The sequence below is a fragment of the Scyliorhinus torazame genome, chromosome 11 (assembly GCF_047496885.1).
Source record: "Scyliorhinus torazame isolate Kashiwa2021f chromosome 11, sScyTor2.1, whole genome shotgun sequence".
Taxonomy (NCBI): domain Eukaryota; kingdom Metazoa; phylum Chordata; class Chondrichthyes; order Carcharhiniformes; family Scyliorhinidae; genus Scyliorhinus; species Scyliorhinus torazame.
The window spans coordinates 73236014-73251553 of NC_092717.1; the positions used below are offsets into that span (position 1 = coordinate 73236014).

At 45.3% G+C, this 15540-nt stretch overlaps 1 protein-coding gene across 4 annotated transcripts in view; it reads left to right on the forward strand.

The window, feature by feature from the left end:
• The window catches only part of samd12 (sterile alpha motif domain containing 12), a 234754-nt gene that overhangs the window by 108040 nt on the left and 111174 nt on the right, over positions 1-15540 (forward strand). The gene's annotated exons all lie outside the window — the stretch shown is intronic.

Genomic DNA, 15540 nt, shown 5'->3' on the forward strand with positions numbered 1-15540 from the left:
GAGAACGGCAACGGTGCCGTCACCATAGCTTGTAGGCTAGTCCCCCTGCAGGACGGCCTCTCCAATCTCTTCCATGCCGCTCCCTCCTCTTCTCCCATCCACTTACATACCATTTGAGATATTGGCGGCCCAGTAGTACTCACTTAGGCTCGGTAGTGCCAGCCCCCCCCCCCCCCCTATCCCTACTACGCTGCAAAAATCCCTTCCTCACTCTTGGGGTCTTCCCGGCCCACACAACTCATGATACTCTTCTCAATCCTTTTGAAAAAAGCCTTCGTGATCACCACCGGGAGGCACTGAAACACAAAGGGGAATCTCGGGAGGACCACCATTTTAACCGCCTGCACCCTCCCTGCCAGTGACAGGGATACCATGTCCCATCTCTTGAAGTCTTCCTCCATCTGTTCCACCAACCGCGTTAAATTTAACCTATGCAATGTACCCCAATTCTTGGCTATCTGGATCCCCAAGTAACGAAAGTCCCTTGTTACCTTCCTCAGTGGTAAGTCCTCTATTTCTCTGCTCTGCTCCCCTGGATGCACCACAAACAACTCACTTTTCCCCATGTTCAGTTTATATCCTGAAAATTCTCCAAACTCCCCAAGTATCCGCATTATCTCTGGCATCCCCTCCACCGGGTCCGCCACATACACCAATAAATCGTCCGCGTAAAGAGATAACCGGTGTTCCTCTCCTCCCCTGAGTACTCCCTTCCACTTCCTGGAACCCCTCAATGCTATTGCCAGGGGCTCAATCGCCAGTGCAAACAATATTGGGGACAGAGGACATCCCTGCCTCGTCCCTCTATGGAGCCGAAAATACGCAGACCCCCGTCCATTCGTGACCACGCTCGCCATCGGGGCCCTATACAGCAGCTGTACCCATCTAATATACTCATCTCCAAAGCCAAATCTCCTCAACACCTCCCACAAATAATCCCACTCCACTCTATCAAATGCTTTCTCGGCATCCATCGCCACCACTATCTCCGCTTCCCCCTCTGGTGGGGGCATCATCATTACCCCTAGCAGCCTCCGTATATTCGTATTCAGCTGTCTCCCCTTCACAAACCCAGTTTGGTCCTCATGGACCACCCCCGGGACACAACCCTCTATCCTCATTGCCATTACCTTGGCCAGAATCTTAGCGTCTACGTTCAGGAGGGAAATAGGCCTATAGGACCCGCATTGCAGCGGGTCTTTTTCCTTCTTTAGGAGAAGCGATATCGCTGCCTCTGACATAGTCGGGGGCAGCTGTCCCCTTTCCCTCGCCTCATTAAAGGTTTTCATCAGTAGCGGGGCGAGCAAGTCCACATATTTCCTCTAAAATTCAACTGGGAATCCATCCAGTCCCGGGGCCTTCCCCGCCTGCATGCTCCTAATTCCTTTCACTACTTCCTCCATTTCGATCTGTGCTCCCAGTCCCACCCTCTCCTGCTCCTCCACCTTGGGAAATTCCAGCTGGTCCAGAAAACACATCTTTCTCTCCTTCCCATCCGGGGGCTGAGCTTCATATAATCTTTCATAGAATGCCTTGAACACTCCATTCACTCTCTCCGCTCCCCGCTCCATCTCTCCCTCCTCATCCCTCACTCCCCCTATTTCCCTCGCTGCTCCCCTTTTCCTCAAATGGTGGGCCAGCAACCTGCTCGCCTTCTCCCCATATTCGTACTGCACACCCTGTGCCTTCCTCCACTGTGCCTCTGCAGTACCTGTTGTCAGCAAATCAAATTCTACGTGTAGCCTTTGCCTTTCCCTGTACAGTCCCTCCTCCTGTGCCTCCGCATATTGCCTGTCCACCCTCAGAAGTTCTTGCAGCAACCGCTCCCGTTCCCTACTCTCCTGCTTTCCTTTTATGTGCCCTGATTGATATCAGCTCCCCTCTAACCACTGCCTTCAGCGCCTCCCAGACCACTCCCACCTGGACCTCCCCATTATCATTGAGTTCCAAGTACTTTTCAATACACCCCCTCACCCTTAGACACACCCCCTCATCCGCCATTAGTCCCATGTCCATTCTCCAGGGTGGACGCCGTTCTTTTTCCTCCCCTATCTCCAAGTCCACCCAGTGTGGAGCGTGATCCGAAATAGCTATAGCCGTATACTCCGTCCCGCTCACCTTCGGGATCAACGCCCTTCCCAAAACAAAAAAGTCTATTCGCGAATAAACTTTGTGGACATAGGAGAAAAACGAAAACTCCTTACTCCTAGGCCTGCTAAATTTCCATGGGTCTACTCCTCCCATCTGCTCCATAAAGTCTTTAAGCACCTTGGCTGCTGCCGGCCTCCTTCCAGTCCTGGACCTCGATCTGTCCAGCCCTGGTTCCAGCACTGTGTTAAAATCTCCACCCATTACCAACTTCCCCACCTCTAGGTCCGGGATACGTCCTAACATGCGCCTCATAAAGTTGGCATCATCCCAGTTCGGGGCATATACGTTCACTAAGACCACCGCCTCCCCCTGTAATTTACCACTCACCATCACTTATCTGCCCCCACTATCCGCCACTATGGTCTTTGCCTCAAACATTACCCGCTTCCCCACTAGTATAGCCACCCCCCTGTTTTTCGCATCTAGCCCCGAATGAAACACCTGCCCCACCCATCCTTTGCGTCGTCTAACCTGGTCTATCAGTTTCAAATGCGTCTCCTGTAACATAACCACATCTGCCTTAAGTTTCTTAAGGTGTGCGAGTACCCGTGCCCTCTTTATCGGCCCGTTCAGCCCTCTCACATTCCATGTGATCAGCCGGGTTGGGGGGCTTTTTACCCCCCCCCCCCCCCCTTGTCGATTAGCCATCCCCTTTTATCCAGCTCCTCACCCGGTTCCCACGCAGCTGTGTCCCCCCCAGGCGGTGCCCTCCCACCCCGCCCACCCCACCCCATACCAGCTCCCCCTTCTCCCCAGCAGCAGCGACCCAGTAAATCCCCCCTCCCACCCCCCCCCCCCCCTGCTAGATCCCCCACTAGCGTAGTTACACCCCCATGTTGCTCCCAGAAGTCAGCAAACTCTGGCCGACCTCGGCTTCCCCCCGTGACCTCGGCTCGCACCGTGCGACGCCCCCTCCTTCCTGCTTCCCTATTCCCGCCATAATTATCATAGCGCGGGAACAAAGCCCGCACTTCCCTTTTGGCCCCGCCCCCAATGGCCAACGCCCCCAGCTCCTCCACCTCCCTTCCTCCCTCCCCCACAACCTGTGGAAGAGAGAAAAGTTACCGGTTCGCAGGATTAACAACATAAAAATCATCTCTCCCCCCTTTTTCCCCCCCTCTTCGCCCCCCATATTCGCCCCACCACTTTGTCTCAAACGTTCTTTTTTAATAACCCGCTTATTCCAATTTCTCTTCAACAATAAATGTCCACGCCTCATCCGCCGTTTCAAAGTAGTGGTGCTTCCCTTGATATGTGACCCACAGTCTTGCCGGCTGCAGCATTCCAAATTTAATCTTTTTATGAAGCACTGCCTTGGCCCGATTAAAGCTCACCCTCCTTCTCGCCACCTCCGCACTCCAGTCTTGATATACGCAGATCACCGCGTTCTCCCACCTACTGCTCCGAGTTTTCTTTGCCCATCTGAGGACCATCTCTCTGTCCTTAAAACGGAGGAATCTCACCACTATGGCTCTGGGAATTTCTCCTGCTCTCGGTCCTCGCGCCATCACTCGGTATGCTCCCTCCACCTCCAACGGACCCGTCGGGGCCTCCGCTCCCATTAACGAGTGCAGCATCGTGCTCACATATGCCCCGACTCTGCCCCTTCTGCACCTTCAGGAAGACCAAGAATCCTTAAATTCTTCCTCCTCGCATTATTCTCCAGCACCTCCAGCCTTTCCACACATCGTTTATGGTGTGCCTCGTGCATCTCCGTCTTCACCACCAGGCCCTGTATATCGTCCTCGTTCTCGGCAGCCTTTGCCTTCAAGACCCGAAGCTCCCGCTCCTGGGTCTTTTGCTCATCTTTTAGCCCTTCAATCGCCTGTAATATCGGGGCCAACAGCTCCTTCTTCATCTCCTTTTTAAGCTCTTCCACGCAGCGTTTCAAATACTCGTGTTGTTCAGGGCCCCATATTAAACTGCCACCTTCCGACGCCATCTTGGTTTTTGCTTGCCTTCCTTGCCGCTGCTCTAAAGGATCCACCGCAATCCGGCCACCTTCCTCTCCTTTTTCCATCCGTATCCAGGGGGGATTCCCTTCTGGTTTCCCGCACAGTGTTTTTAGCCATTAAAATTGCCGTTGGGGCTCCTATCAAGAGCCCAAAAGTCCGTTCCACCGGGAGCTGCCGAAACGTGCGACTTAGCTGGTCATCGCCGCACCCGGAAGTCTGTTTCGATTTCTAATATCCAAGTTGAAAAATGTATTGGGAAGTTGCTCCTCGAGATACTTGCATTCAAATCTCATTCTTCTACCTTTGAAGTAGAGTGGATCTAATAATCTTTCAATAATCTTTATTAGCGTCACAAGTAGGCTTACATTAACACTGCAATTAAGTTACTGTGAAAGTCCCCTAGTTGCCACACTCCCGGCACCTGGTTGGGAATGCTGAGGGAGAATTCGGAATGTCCAATTCACCTAACAAGCACCCCTTTCCGGACTTGTGGGAAGAATTGGAACACCCAGAGGAACCCACCCAGACAGTGGCCGAACGTGCAGGCTCTGCACAGACAGTAACCCAAGACGGGAATCGAACCTGGGTCCCTGGTGTTGTGAAGCAACTGATGCTAACCCCTGTTCTACCGTGGATTTCTTTATTTCTTTGGCTGGTAAAGGTGAAGGCAAAGAATTACTGCTTTTAACAGTTGTTAAGAAAATGTTTGGAGTGGCTATAACTAGAAGGAATAAATTGTGCTGACTTGTCTTGATTCCACTTCTGTATTGCACATCGTGACTGTAATAACTTTTCAAAAGTGGTTAGTCAAAGCAGTTAACCAGAACGACAACGATAGAACTTTGGATTATTTATGGAGATCATTCACACGCCCTTTGGCCTCTGAAGATTAATGATGTTAATCTTTACAATGTTGCTGCTATCCTCCTGAGAAATTGTTCTACTGTGGGAATAACTAATAGCAGATTTTTTTTTTCTTGTTTCTTGATGCTTTGAATTGAGCTAGCCCATGGGATACTTGGCAATAGTTTATATGAAGAGGCCGCTGTGAAGGTGGCTCCCCAGTGTCAGCCACTTCATTTGTGATCTCATTGTAAGGTGATACAATACTAAATTAGTGATGCTGCTACAATGAAGGTGACAAAGAAACTCCGTTTTGTTCACTGCTAAAAGGTACAACTAGTCATTCCCTGCTTGGAATGAAGGACAATTTAGAACATTAATTGTCCAGGTGTTTTCTACTGCTGATTGGATGATTTTGGAGTTAATTTCTTTGAGAAGAAGAAACAATTTAGTGTATAACTAGACAAAAACCTCCTTTTTGGCTTAAAATGCTCCTATGCATCTATCAGTACCCATCTATCAGTACCAATCTATCTAAAAAAGATGATGCACGTGCAATAAACAATCCATTCTGAATAGGTCTGCACATGGCGCACCTTTGTTATTGGCTGAGGAGGCCAATTCTTGACCGGCAGGTTCATAGAATCCCTACAATGCAGAAGGAGGCCATTTGGCCTATCGAGTCTGTACCAACCCTCTGAAAGAGCACTCTACCTAGGCCCACTCCCCTGCCCTATCCCCATAGCCCCGTAACCCCACCCAAGCTGCATATCTTTGGACATTAAGGGACAATTTTGTTTAGCGTGGCCAATCCATCTAACCATGTCTTTGGACTGTGGAAGGAAACCAGAGCACCCGGCGGAAACCCACACAGACACTGGGGGAATGTGCAAACTCCACACAGTCCCCCAAGGTTGGAATTGAACGTGAGTACCTGGCACTGTGAGGCAGCTGTGCTAACCACTGTTCCGCCATACCACCACATGAAGCTGGTTTAGCTCGGTGGGCTAGACAGCTGGTTTGTGATGCAGAACAAGGCCAGCAGCGCGGGTTCAATTCCCGTACCAGCTTACCCAAACGGGTGCCAGAATGTGGCGACTAGGGGCTTTTCACGGTAACTTCATACTTGTGACAATAAAAGGTTATTATTAATAGCTTCCAAGTGTTATTGTAGCTTGGTTTTGGTGTTGATGTCTGATGCCAAGTTGTCGTGGCCACTTGCTATCATGGTGATGCACGCCAACCCACAGGAAGTGTCGTTTTCCTCTGTCATAAGTAGTGACTCCCAAGTGTGATAATGATTAGAGCATTAGTGACACGTTTTAAGCATTCCATTGGTCATTTGGTAATGGTTTGCAAAACACACTAATGGCTGGAATCTGGAAAGATATTAATAACCATGATGAGATATTTTGCCTTGCTCTTTCTGTTGGCTCACTAACGCAGTACACCTGACTGGTATAGGAAATGGGTTCCACTTAATTACGATTTCAGTGTTTTATTATTCTTTTTGACACAAAGATTTTGGTGTCGTCAGTAGAATAAAAGATGGCTATCTGGATAGATGCAGAAAGGAAGTTTTTGGTCTTCCTTGCAGCTTATGAAGGGTCCTATTTTATTCATTTGTTATTCGGATGTGAGCCAGTATTTATTATCCGTTCTTAGTTATCTTGCGAGCAATAGCAGTCAACCACATCGCGTGAATGAGACTAGAGACTGATAAACCAGACCAGATAGGAGTTTGATTTAATTCTCGGAAATGACCTTGCGAGGGATAAGATTGATGGGAGGCAAATTTACTGAAATTGACAAATATACTCAAAATTAAATCTGGAACTATTTGCAATCCTGCTGCAGAAAGAATGGTTTCAACTCGAGGTATGGATGCATTAGTCGCATTAATGAATGCAGCAGAACATATACTGTCTCTGAATCTGTTGTGAAGGGCAGTGGTTTGACTGAAGGGGTGCACAAAGTGTCAAAATTTCAAACTTTTAATATGGAACATTACACCTCAGACTGACCGCAATGGTTATACGTCAATTGCCAACAAATTCAACCTGCAGCCTCAAAGTCAGGGGAGTGGAAACAGAATGCAGTAGCAGTGCTCCATGCTGATGGGCAGCCAGTGAAAGTGTTTTTTGAAGCAAAAGGACCTATTTGTAGCGAATACTGATGCAGTGGAATTATGCGGACACTTTAAAATGACGAAGCTGTGGTTCTTGCTCAAAGCATTGGGCAAAGCTCACAACTGATTTGAAAGACAAAACAAGAAAGAGTGCAGAAAACTGCAAGAGCTAATTTTTTAAAAATGTAATTTTTGTCAGATCGTAGACATGATCTCAACAAGATTCTTAAAGCAGTGAGGGAGAACCATAATCCTGTGTTTAAACGTGACAACAATGACTTGGATGATTGCCCAGCTGAAATTTTTTTGAGGATTTGGGCATTAAAAAACCTGCAACCGTGAGGAATATGGAAAACAAATGTTAAAACTTGGATCAGCGGTTCACATTATATAGGGAAGCAAATGGAAATATTGAATTTTTTCATTCATTCACAGGATGTGGGCGTCGCTGACTAGGCCAGCATTTATTGCCCATCCCTAGCTGCCCTTGAGAAAGCGAGCCACCACCTTGAACTTCTGCAGACCATGTGGGTGTGGGTATGCCCACATTTGGTGTTAGGAAGGGAGTTAAAGGATTTTGCAAGGAACAGTGGTTAGATTTCCAAGTCAGGATAGTGAGTGACTTGAAGGGGAACATCCAGGAGTGGTGTTCCCATGTGTCTGCTGCCCTTGTCCTTCTAGATCATAGTGGTCGTGGGTGCATCTTCTAGATGGTAAAATTTGCCACTGTGCAATGGTGGTGGAGGGAGTGATTGTTTGTTGATGGGTACCAATCAAGCAGGCTGCTTTGTCCTGAATGGTATCAAGCTTCTTGTGCTGTTGGAGCTGCATTTATTTGGCATGTGGAGAGTGTTCCATCTCACCCCTGACATGTGCCTCATAGATGGTAGTAGGCTTTGGGGAGCCAGGAAGCGAGTTACTTGCTGCAGGGTTCCTAGCCTCTGACTTGTCTTGTAGCCACAGTATTTGTATGGTTGGTCCAGTTCAGCTTCTGGTCAGTGCTAACCCCCAAGGTGTTGAGTCCAGAAGGTAACAAGAATTATGACCCCAGATTCCTTCTTGAGTCTACAATTTAATTCAGCAATCTTGTTCTTGACAAAGTTATCAAAGACCCATGCCAAAATGAACTTAGTCACGAGAAAGGAGCAATGAGCAACAAAACCACTTCTCTACCATTCGAGAGGAAGGACTTTAAGAAGCGCTGTAAAAAGGACTTCAAATAAACTGTTCCATATTTGGTACAGATTAAACATTGTGAAGCTGCCGGATGGACTGTCCATTAAACATCAAACAATGTGGTCGTTTGCAGGGGGAGAATGTTACTTGTAATGAATATAGTAGGCTAATTGTAAGTTTGTTTTTAAAGTGTATAGAATGTTTTGGATAATGTTTATGAAAATTCATCACCAGGGAGGATGTGCAATTATGTGGTTTCTAAGATTATATTTTGGGATTCTATCTTTTAAATTTAGGGTAAATTAAGGAGGTCACGTCATCTCTTCTGCAGTTGGTCTGACACATGCCTGGGTTGTTAGATATTAGAGAAAGGCTTAGATTGTTTGACTGAGAAGGCGGTGTAAGGTGTTTATGTTTGGAGACGATGGCAGCGATCTCCAGGTTTGCAATGAGCAGACTGTGAGTCTCAAAAGTTTCAGCAATGTGTTGAAGGGTTGTAAATTGTTATGCTATAAACTGCCCAGTTGTTTCTAAACTGAAAGGGAGATGAGATCAAGGATACCTAATTCACATTTCTACCTAGATACAAGGTTAATGTGTTTCAGGTTGCCATGTGGAAAGAGTGCAGAGGAAGCTATATTTTGAAATCCAGTTACAGGCTATCCTACAAATCAATGAATATCTCAACTAGCCAAGGCTATGTGGTCAGTGGGAAAATAAACTATTTGGCTTGGCAAGCTACCACAGCTATCTCTGGGAGGGAGACAGTCTTTCGTCAAAGAGATGCATCCTTCAGTCATTTCAGGATTTCAGAAGATTCATCCTGGCAGGCCCAGGGGAATAATAATCACTGGACCAGGCATTACTGAAGCTGGTGGATTTAAGAAACTCCGAAAACTGAGGAAAGCATTTGGAAATTGTCACTCAATGTTACTGCTCAGAAAAATGGAGATACAGGAACCCATTGGGAGCTGGGAGTATTACGGATGCCTGGTCAGCCCTCAACAAAGGCCAAGATACTGGGTCAGAGCCACAACTTTTTAAATTTTTTAGGTGGTCGGAAAGATCAATTCATTCCAGGACTAACAATATAAGAAATAGGACTCGATTACTTTATAAACAAGCTTTATTGAAACAAAATACAAACAATATTTTAACTTTTAAACTTCAACCCTAACAATGACAGATTACATGTAGTTTCTTAACTGTAGCACATGCATTCCTATTAAACAGCACTTTAAATGAACATGCAGCTCTCATTCCACTTACTCAGGTAGGCAAAGGTGATACTTGTATTTAAGAAGCAAGTTTTCTTCTGTTAGTGAAGTTCTTTTATAACCCTTTTCCAAAGCCTGCCTCGGTGGCAACTTTCATGACCTCTCCCTGTCATCTTCCAGCACCACGCCGCATCAAACAGCTTGCTGTCTGCCAAAGGTATTGGAAGGTTTTTCAGGATCATAAATCAATCTGTTTGACCAGGTTAGGAGTGCATCTTCCAGTCCTAGGGCAGAACGTCTGGCTCAGAGGCAGAGACCCTACCCACTGTGGCACACAACTTTGATTGAGAAGATAGACCGAATTATTTGCTTTGGCAAGCAGGTCAAAATCTTGGGACTCCGTACCCAACAGCACATTGGAAGTATCTTGGTCAACCATGGACCACAGCCATTCAAATGTACTTTCAAAGGCAACTAAGGTTCAGCATAATTGCTGGCCTCACTTCCAATGGGCACACCTCTAGATTGAATTTTTAAAAGAATGATTGCTTTGTACATCTGGAGACGTGCAAAGGGAATGCCTGAGGCCTAAATTTCAAATCTTGGTCATATCCAAAGAACAAGATTATTTGCATTTAAAATATTAGTTCATGCTGTTTTGTTGTTTTCTCACTAAATAAGACCGTAAGACATAGGAGCAGAATTAGGCCATTGGTCCATCGAGTCTGCTCCACCATTCATTCATGGCTGATATGTTTCTCACCCCCAATCTCCTGCCAACTCCCCGTAACCCTGATCCCCCTATTCATCAAGAACCTACTGTCTCTGTCTCAAAGACACTCAGTGATTTGGCCTCCACAGCCTTCTGCGGCAAAGAGTTCCACAGATTCACCACCCTCTGGCTGAAGAAATTCCTCCTTATCTCTGTTCTAAAGGATCATCCCTTCAGTCTGAGGCTGTGCCCTTGGGTTCTAGTTTTTCCTACCAGTGTAAACATCCTCTCCACATCCACTCTATCTTGGCCTCCCAGTATCCTGCAAGTTTCAATAAGATCCTCCCTCATCCAACGAGTATAGACCTACAGTCCTCAACTGCTCTTCATATGACAAGTCCTTCATTCCGGGGATTATTCTTTGTAAACTGCCTTTTTCACTTTCCTGAAGCGCCATGCCAAATATTGTCCGCAATGTTCTAGATGAGAGCAAGTTTCAACGTGACTTCTTTGCTTTTAAATTCCATTCTTCTAATTATAAATGTAACTAACCTATATGAGTTCTTAAACCACCTTTACTAACTTGTCCTGCCACCTTTTAAGGATATGCATATGCGGACACCAAGGTGTCTCTGCACCTCTACGCTTCTCAACATTGTGCCAAAACTAAATAGTGGGGGTGAGGGATTCCAAGAAGGAAGATGTGTTCAATTAGAAGGAAATGACAAGGCAAGAGAGCACAGGCAATGATCAGAGTATTGGAAAGAGCCAGGAACAAAGAAGTAGAAGGTTTTGGTGCTAGCAAAGTGCTTTATTTGTCCCCGGCTCCTTCCAATGCACCAACATTGACATCGAGTGTCTCTCAATTGGTAGTATATAAATATGAAAGGCAGGTCACCGACGGGTTGCTTGCCATTCAACTTATGTCAACATCCCAAGTGACAGCTAGAAGTCAGAATAAGTGGACAATTGCATTCGCCTCTGGCTGGCTTCCCACAGGTACAGGGTGCCATTAATTGCATTCACGTGGAAATGAAGACCGTGATCAGCAAGGAGTGTTTAAATCCACTACGGGGGATTCCATGTCATCAATAAGCAACTGATGTTTACTCACGAGAGATTCACGCCAAACTTCCTGTGAGTGTCATGATGCATTTATACTCTGGCAGTCCAACATTCCACACCTTTTCCTTCAAAGATTTATGAACAATGTATAATTTTGAGTTGAATTTGTATATTTGTATTAAGAAAGGTAAAAATGGTTTCATTTTTTAAAATCTTTTGTTTAAGAACCTTGAGGCCTTGATGTTTATATAGACTGTGACTAAAAGGTTTCAGTCTTTTGAGAGTTTGTTTGTATGCATACATTTTAAAGAGGTTTTACAAACCCTGAAGTTAAATAGATGAGTTAAAAGAACATAGAACAGTACAGCACAGAACAGGCCCTTCGGCCCTGGATGTTGTGCCGAGCTTTGTCCAAAACCAAGATCAAGCTATCTCGCTCCCTGTCATTCTGGTGTGCTCCATGTGCCTATCCAATAACCGCTGAAGTGTCCGACTCCACTATCACAGCAGGCAGTCCATTCCACTCTCTGAGTAAAGAACCTACCTCGGACATCCCTCCTATATCTCCCACCCTGAACCTTGCAGTTATGCCTCCTTGTAACAGCTACATGCACCCGAGGAAATAGTCTCTGAACGTCCACTCTATCTATCCCCCTCATTATCTTATAAACCTCTATTAAGTCGCCTCTCATCCTCCTTCGCTCCAATGAGAGAAGCCCTAGCTCCCTCAACCTTTCCTCATAAGACCTAACCTCTAATCCAGGCAACATCCTGGTAAATCTCCTTTGCACCCTTTCCAATGCTTCCATATCCTTCCTATAATGAGGTGACCAGAACTGCACACAATACTCCAAATGTGGTCTCACCAGGGTCATGTACAGTTGCAGCATAACCCCACGGCTCTGAAACTCAAGCCCCCTGTTAATAAACACTATAGGCCTTCTTCACGGCTCTATCCACTTGAGTGGCAACCTTCAGAGATCTTTGGAGATGAACCCCAGGATCTCTACGTTCCTCCACATTCCTCAGAACCCTGCCGTTGACCCTGTAATCCGCATTCAAATTTGTCCTACCAAAATGAATCACCTTGCACTTATCAGGATTAAACTCCATCTGCCATTTTTCAGCCCAGCTCTACATCCTAAAAGGGGTTGAAAGTTCAGTGAAAAAAGGGTAGGGAAATTAAAACTTTACCCTGCAGCCTAACGACAGTGATGCAGTGGCACAGACACAGAAAAGACAGGAGTAGAGCGACGGATTTGAAGAGATTTCTTGTTGTTGCTATTCCTCCTCTTTACCCAAACTGTTTCTACATCTTTATCTTTAGATCCAAGGTCATCTGTCATGCATAGAGTGCCCCCTGTGACAACAGTGCCTCTATTGCTCTCCACTCTTCTCTTCTCTTTTGCACAGCTGCATTTTGCAACTGTAGATCCCACTGCAATATTTCATCTCACTGCCATAGATGGTGATTGTTGACATCTTCTGATGTCCTCTTTATCCAATATTGATGGCACGTTTCCCCCTCCCTACTTAACAGCATCCAAATGTCTCAAAAGCTTCTTTGCTGACATTTACCCTAAACCTGGTTTGGCAGAGAGAACTGTGAAAGGAACTGTAAACTCTGAGCTTACATTAAGATCAGGTAATCTGAACGTTGAGCACCTCCATGACGTGCAGTGTTATTGTCTTCTTTAAACTGGTGCGTTATTTGCGGCTCGGGAAATCCATTTGAAGATGTTGAATTCAAATGTTTGTTCCATGAAGTTGAAAGCCCCTCATTGCCCTGTGCAAATTACTAATCCACCTTCTATACTGATCATTCCCTCTGCACACGGCACCTCCATTAAACTTGAGAAGTGGCCATGCTGGAGCCAGTCAATGGTTGTATTTCAGATTTCTGTTCAGTTATGGCAGATGGTAATTGCCTGGCTAGCTAAATCTCAAAGGGAAATTTGGCAAGCTCTCACAACGATTTTAAATTTGTATTTTGCTACAAGAAGATGTGTGTGCCAAAGTCCGAGTCACAAATTCCAATAACACTTCTTGAGCTTTTAAATAGTAACTTAAATAACATTTATTAAGAAAACTTAAACACACACGATTACATTTACACAGTAGCAATTAGTTTTGCAGAACATTTCTCCAACAGATTCTTACATAGACTCCAAAATTTAACACCCTTTTGGGCAACAGTCCTTATAAAATTCCAGTAATATTACCACAAGATACAACCCGCTGTTTCTGTAGGGGAGGTATTTCATAAGACCATTCTCTCTCTCACTTGTCTGTGGAAATCCAAGGCCAGAATTTTTCATTCCTGAAGTGAGCACCAGCCGAGACTAGAAGCTCGGGAAATTGTACAAGAAGACATCAGGCATGCATCCCAATGTTTTGGTGATCAGGTGCAAGCGGGAATTTGAAGCATGCCCATTGACAATCAAGCGGGCAATTTAGCCCATTAAGGAGTCATTAGAATACAATTTTACCCATCTACGTTTACGTTTGGCAGGTGGGCTGATTGGCCAGGCAGCGACCTTTATGTTTTAGCTTCAACCTTGATCCAGGGCAAGATGAACGGTCAGGGATGAAATAAAGTAAAAATGTTGCCTGGGGACTGAGGTTTGTTTTTGAATGTGCTGGTGAATTCTTTGCATGGATTTTTTTACAGGTCTGCTGCTCCCCGCGACCGCTCTGCAGTGCTATCCCCCTGAGGGAACACATTAGAAGCGCCAGTCCACACCTTTTTTTATCAGCACCTTACTCCTCACATTTTTCTCACTGGCTGCCTGTTAATTTGCCAGCCAGTGTGAAATCGCACTCCGGGCCCGATCATGGCTGGAAGCACTTTTTGCCTTCGAGCCTGCCAAGTCTGCATGCCTGCCAGCAGACAAAAAGTTCAGGCCAACGGCTTTGAACAAAACCATCCTTTCTGGAACAAACAGACATTTTAGGTAGGTGAAGATGCTCACTTCACTTCTGCGCAACTCTGTCCTACATGGCTACCACAGACACAGCTTCCAACCTCGCTTAAATGCATTTTCTTCTCCTTCTTGATTTTCCCAAGTGCCCTCATCTCTTTTTGAAATTTACGTTTCCCACAATGTAAAAACATTCTTACGGCCACTACTAGCGGATAAAATGAGATTGAATAGCTTTGCCTATTTATTAAGATCTTTTGTAAAGTTGTGAATGTCTTCTTGCCTACCTTTGAAATTGAACAGCTAAAAATCCAAATTCTCATTTATCTCCTAATGCAAATTTTTAACTATGTTGTGTTTTGGCGTGGCCAATCCACCTAACCTGCACATCTTTGGATTGTGGGGGCGAAACCCACACAAACACTGGGAGAATGTGCAAACTCCACACGGACAGTGACCCAGAGCCGGGATCGAACCTTTGACCTTGGTGCCATGAGGCAGCAGGGCTAACCCACTGCGCCACCGTGCTATGTTGTGTTTACTTGTGGAACATCCAACTTGGTCCTATTCATGTCAATTGTCTGCGTTATATTAGTCACATATACAGATGCAACATTTCCACAGACCAAAACAGTATCCTCCAAAAATAATAAAATAAAATTATCATCATATTTCTACAATTTCGATTTTCCCCTCGATGGCCATGCAGCTCTTTCAAAGATTAAAATTCCCTTCTCCGCATTGCACCCCCCTCCCACCACCACCACCGTCACCCCAAGTGAACGCAAGATTTTAATTTCATGTTTCATATTACTGTTTACCTCTGCAAAGTAGATTTGACAATTCCCTCCAACTTTATGTGCACTTGGGAAGTCTACCCTCTCCATTTTCCATAAGCATGTTTAGAAATTTTTTAATTGGTGTAACTGAATGAATTTAAATCAGGCCCAGTAAGAAATTGAATTTTAAGATACTGATCATTTCCTTTCATGAAATACAATTTCTTTTCAGAATTCGGAATCACCGAGAGCCTTAGAAAGGTGGCACCAAACTTTAAAGACAATGTTGAGGGCTTATAGTCATCCAGAGTTATCCCGATGATTGGGATAAAGGAATTCCATTTGTACTATTTGCAATTAGGGATGCACCTAACGAATCAACTAAATTCAGTCCATTTGAATTTATTTTTGGTTATGAAATAAGAGGACCACTTAAATTGATTCTGGAGAAATTGGTGAGTCAGCCTCTGAGACTATATTGTTGGACTATGTATCAAATGTTTAGGGAGAGATTAAATCAGGCTGGTGATTTGACTCAAAAGAATTTAAATTGTCACAACATATGATTGGGGAAAAAAAGAAGCGCATAAGAA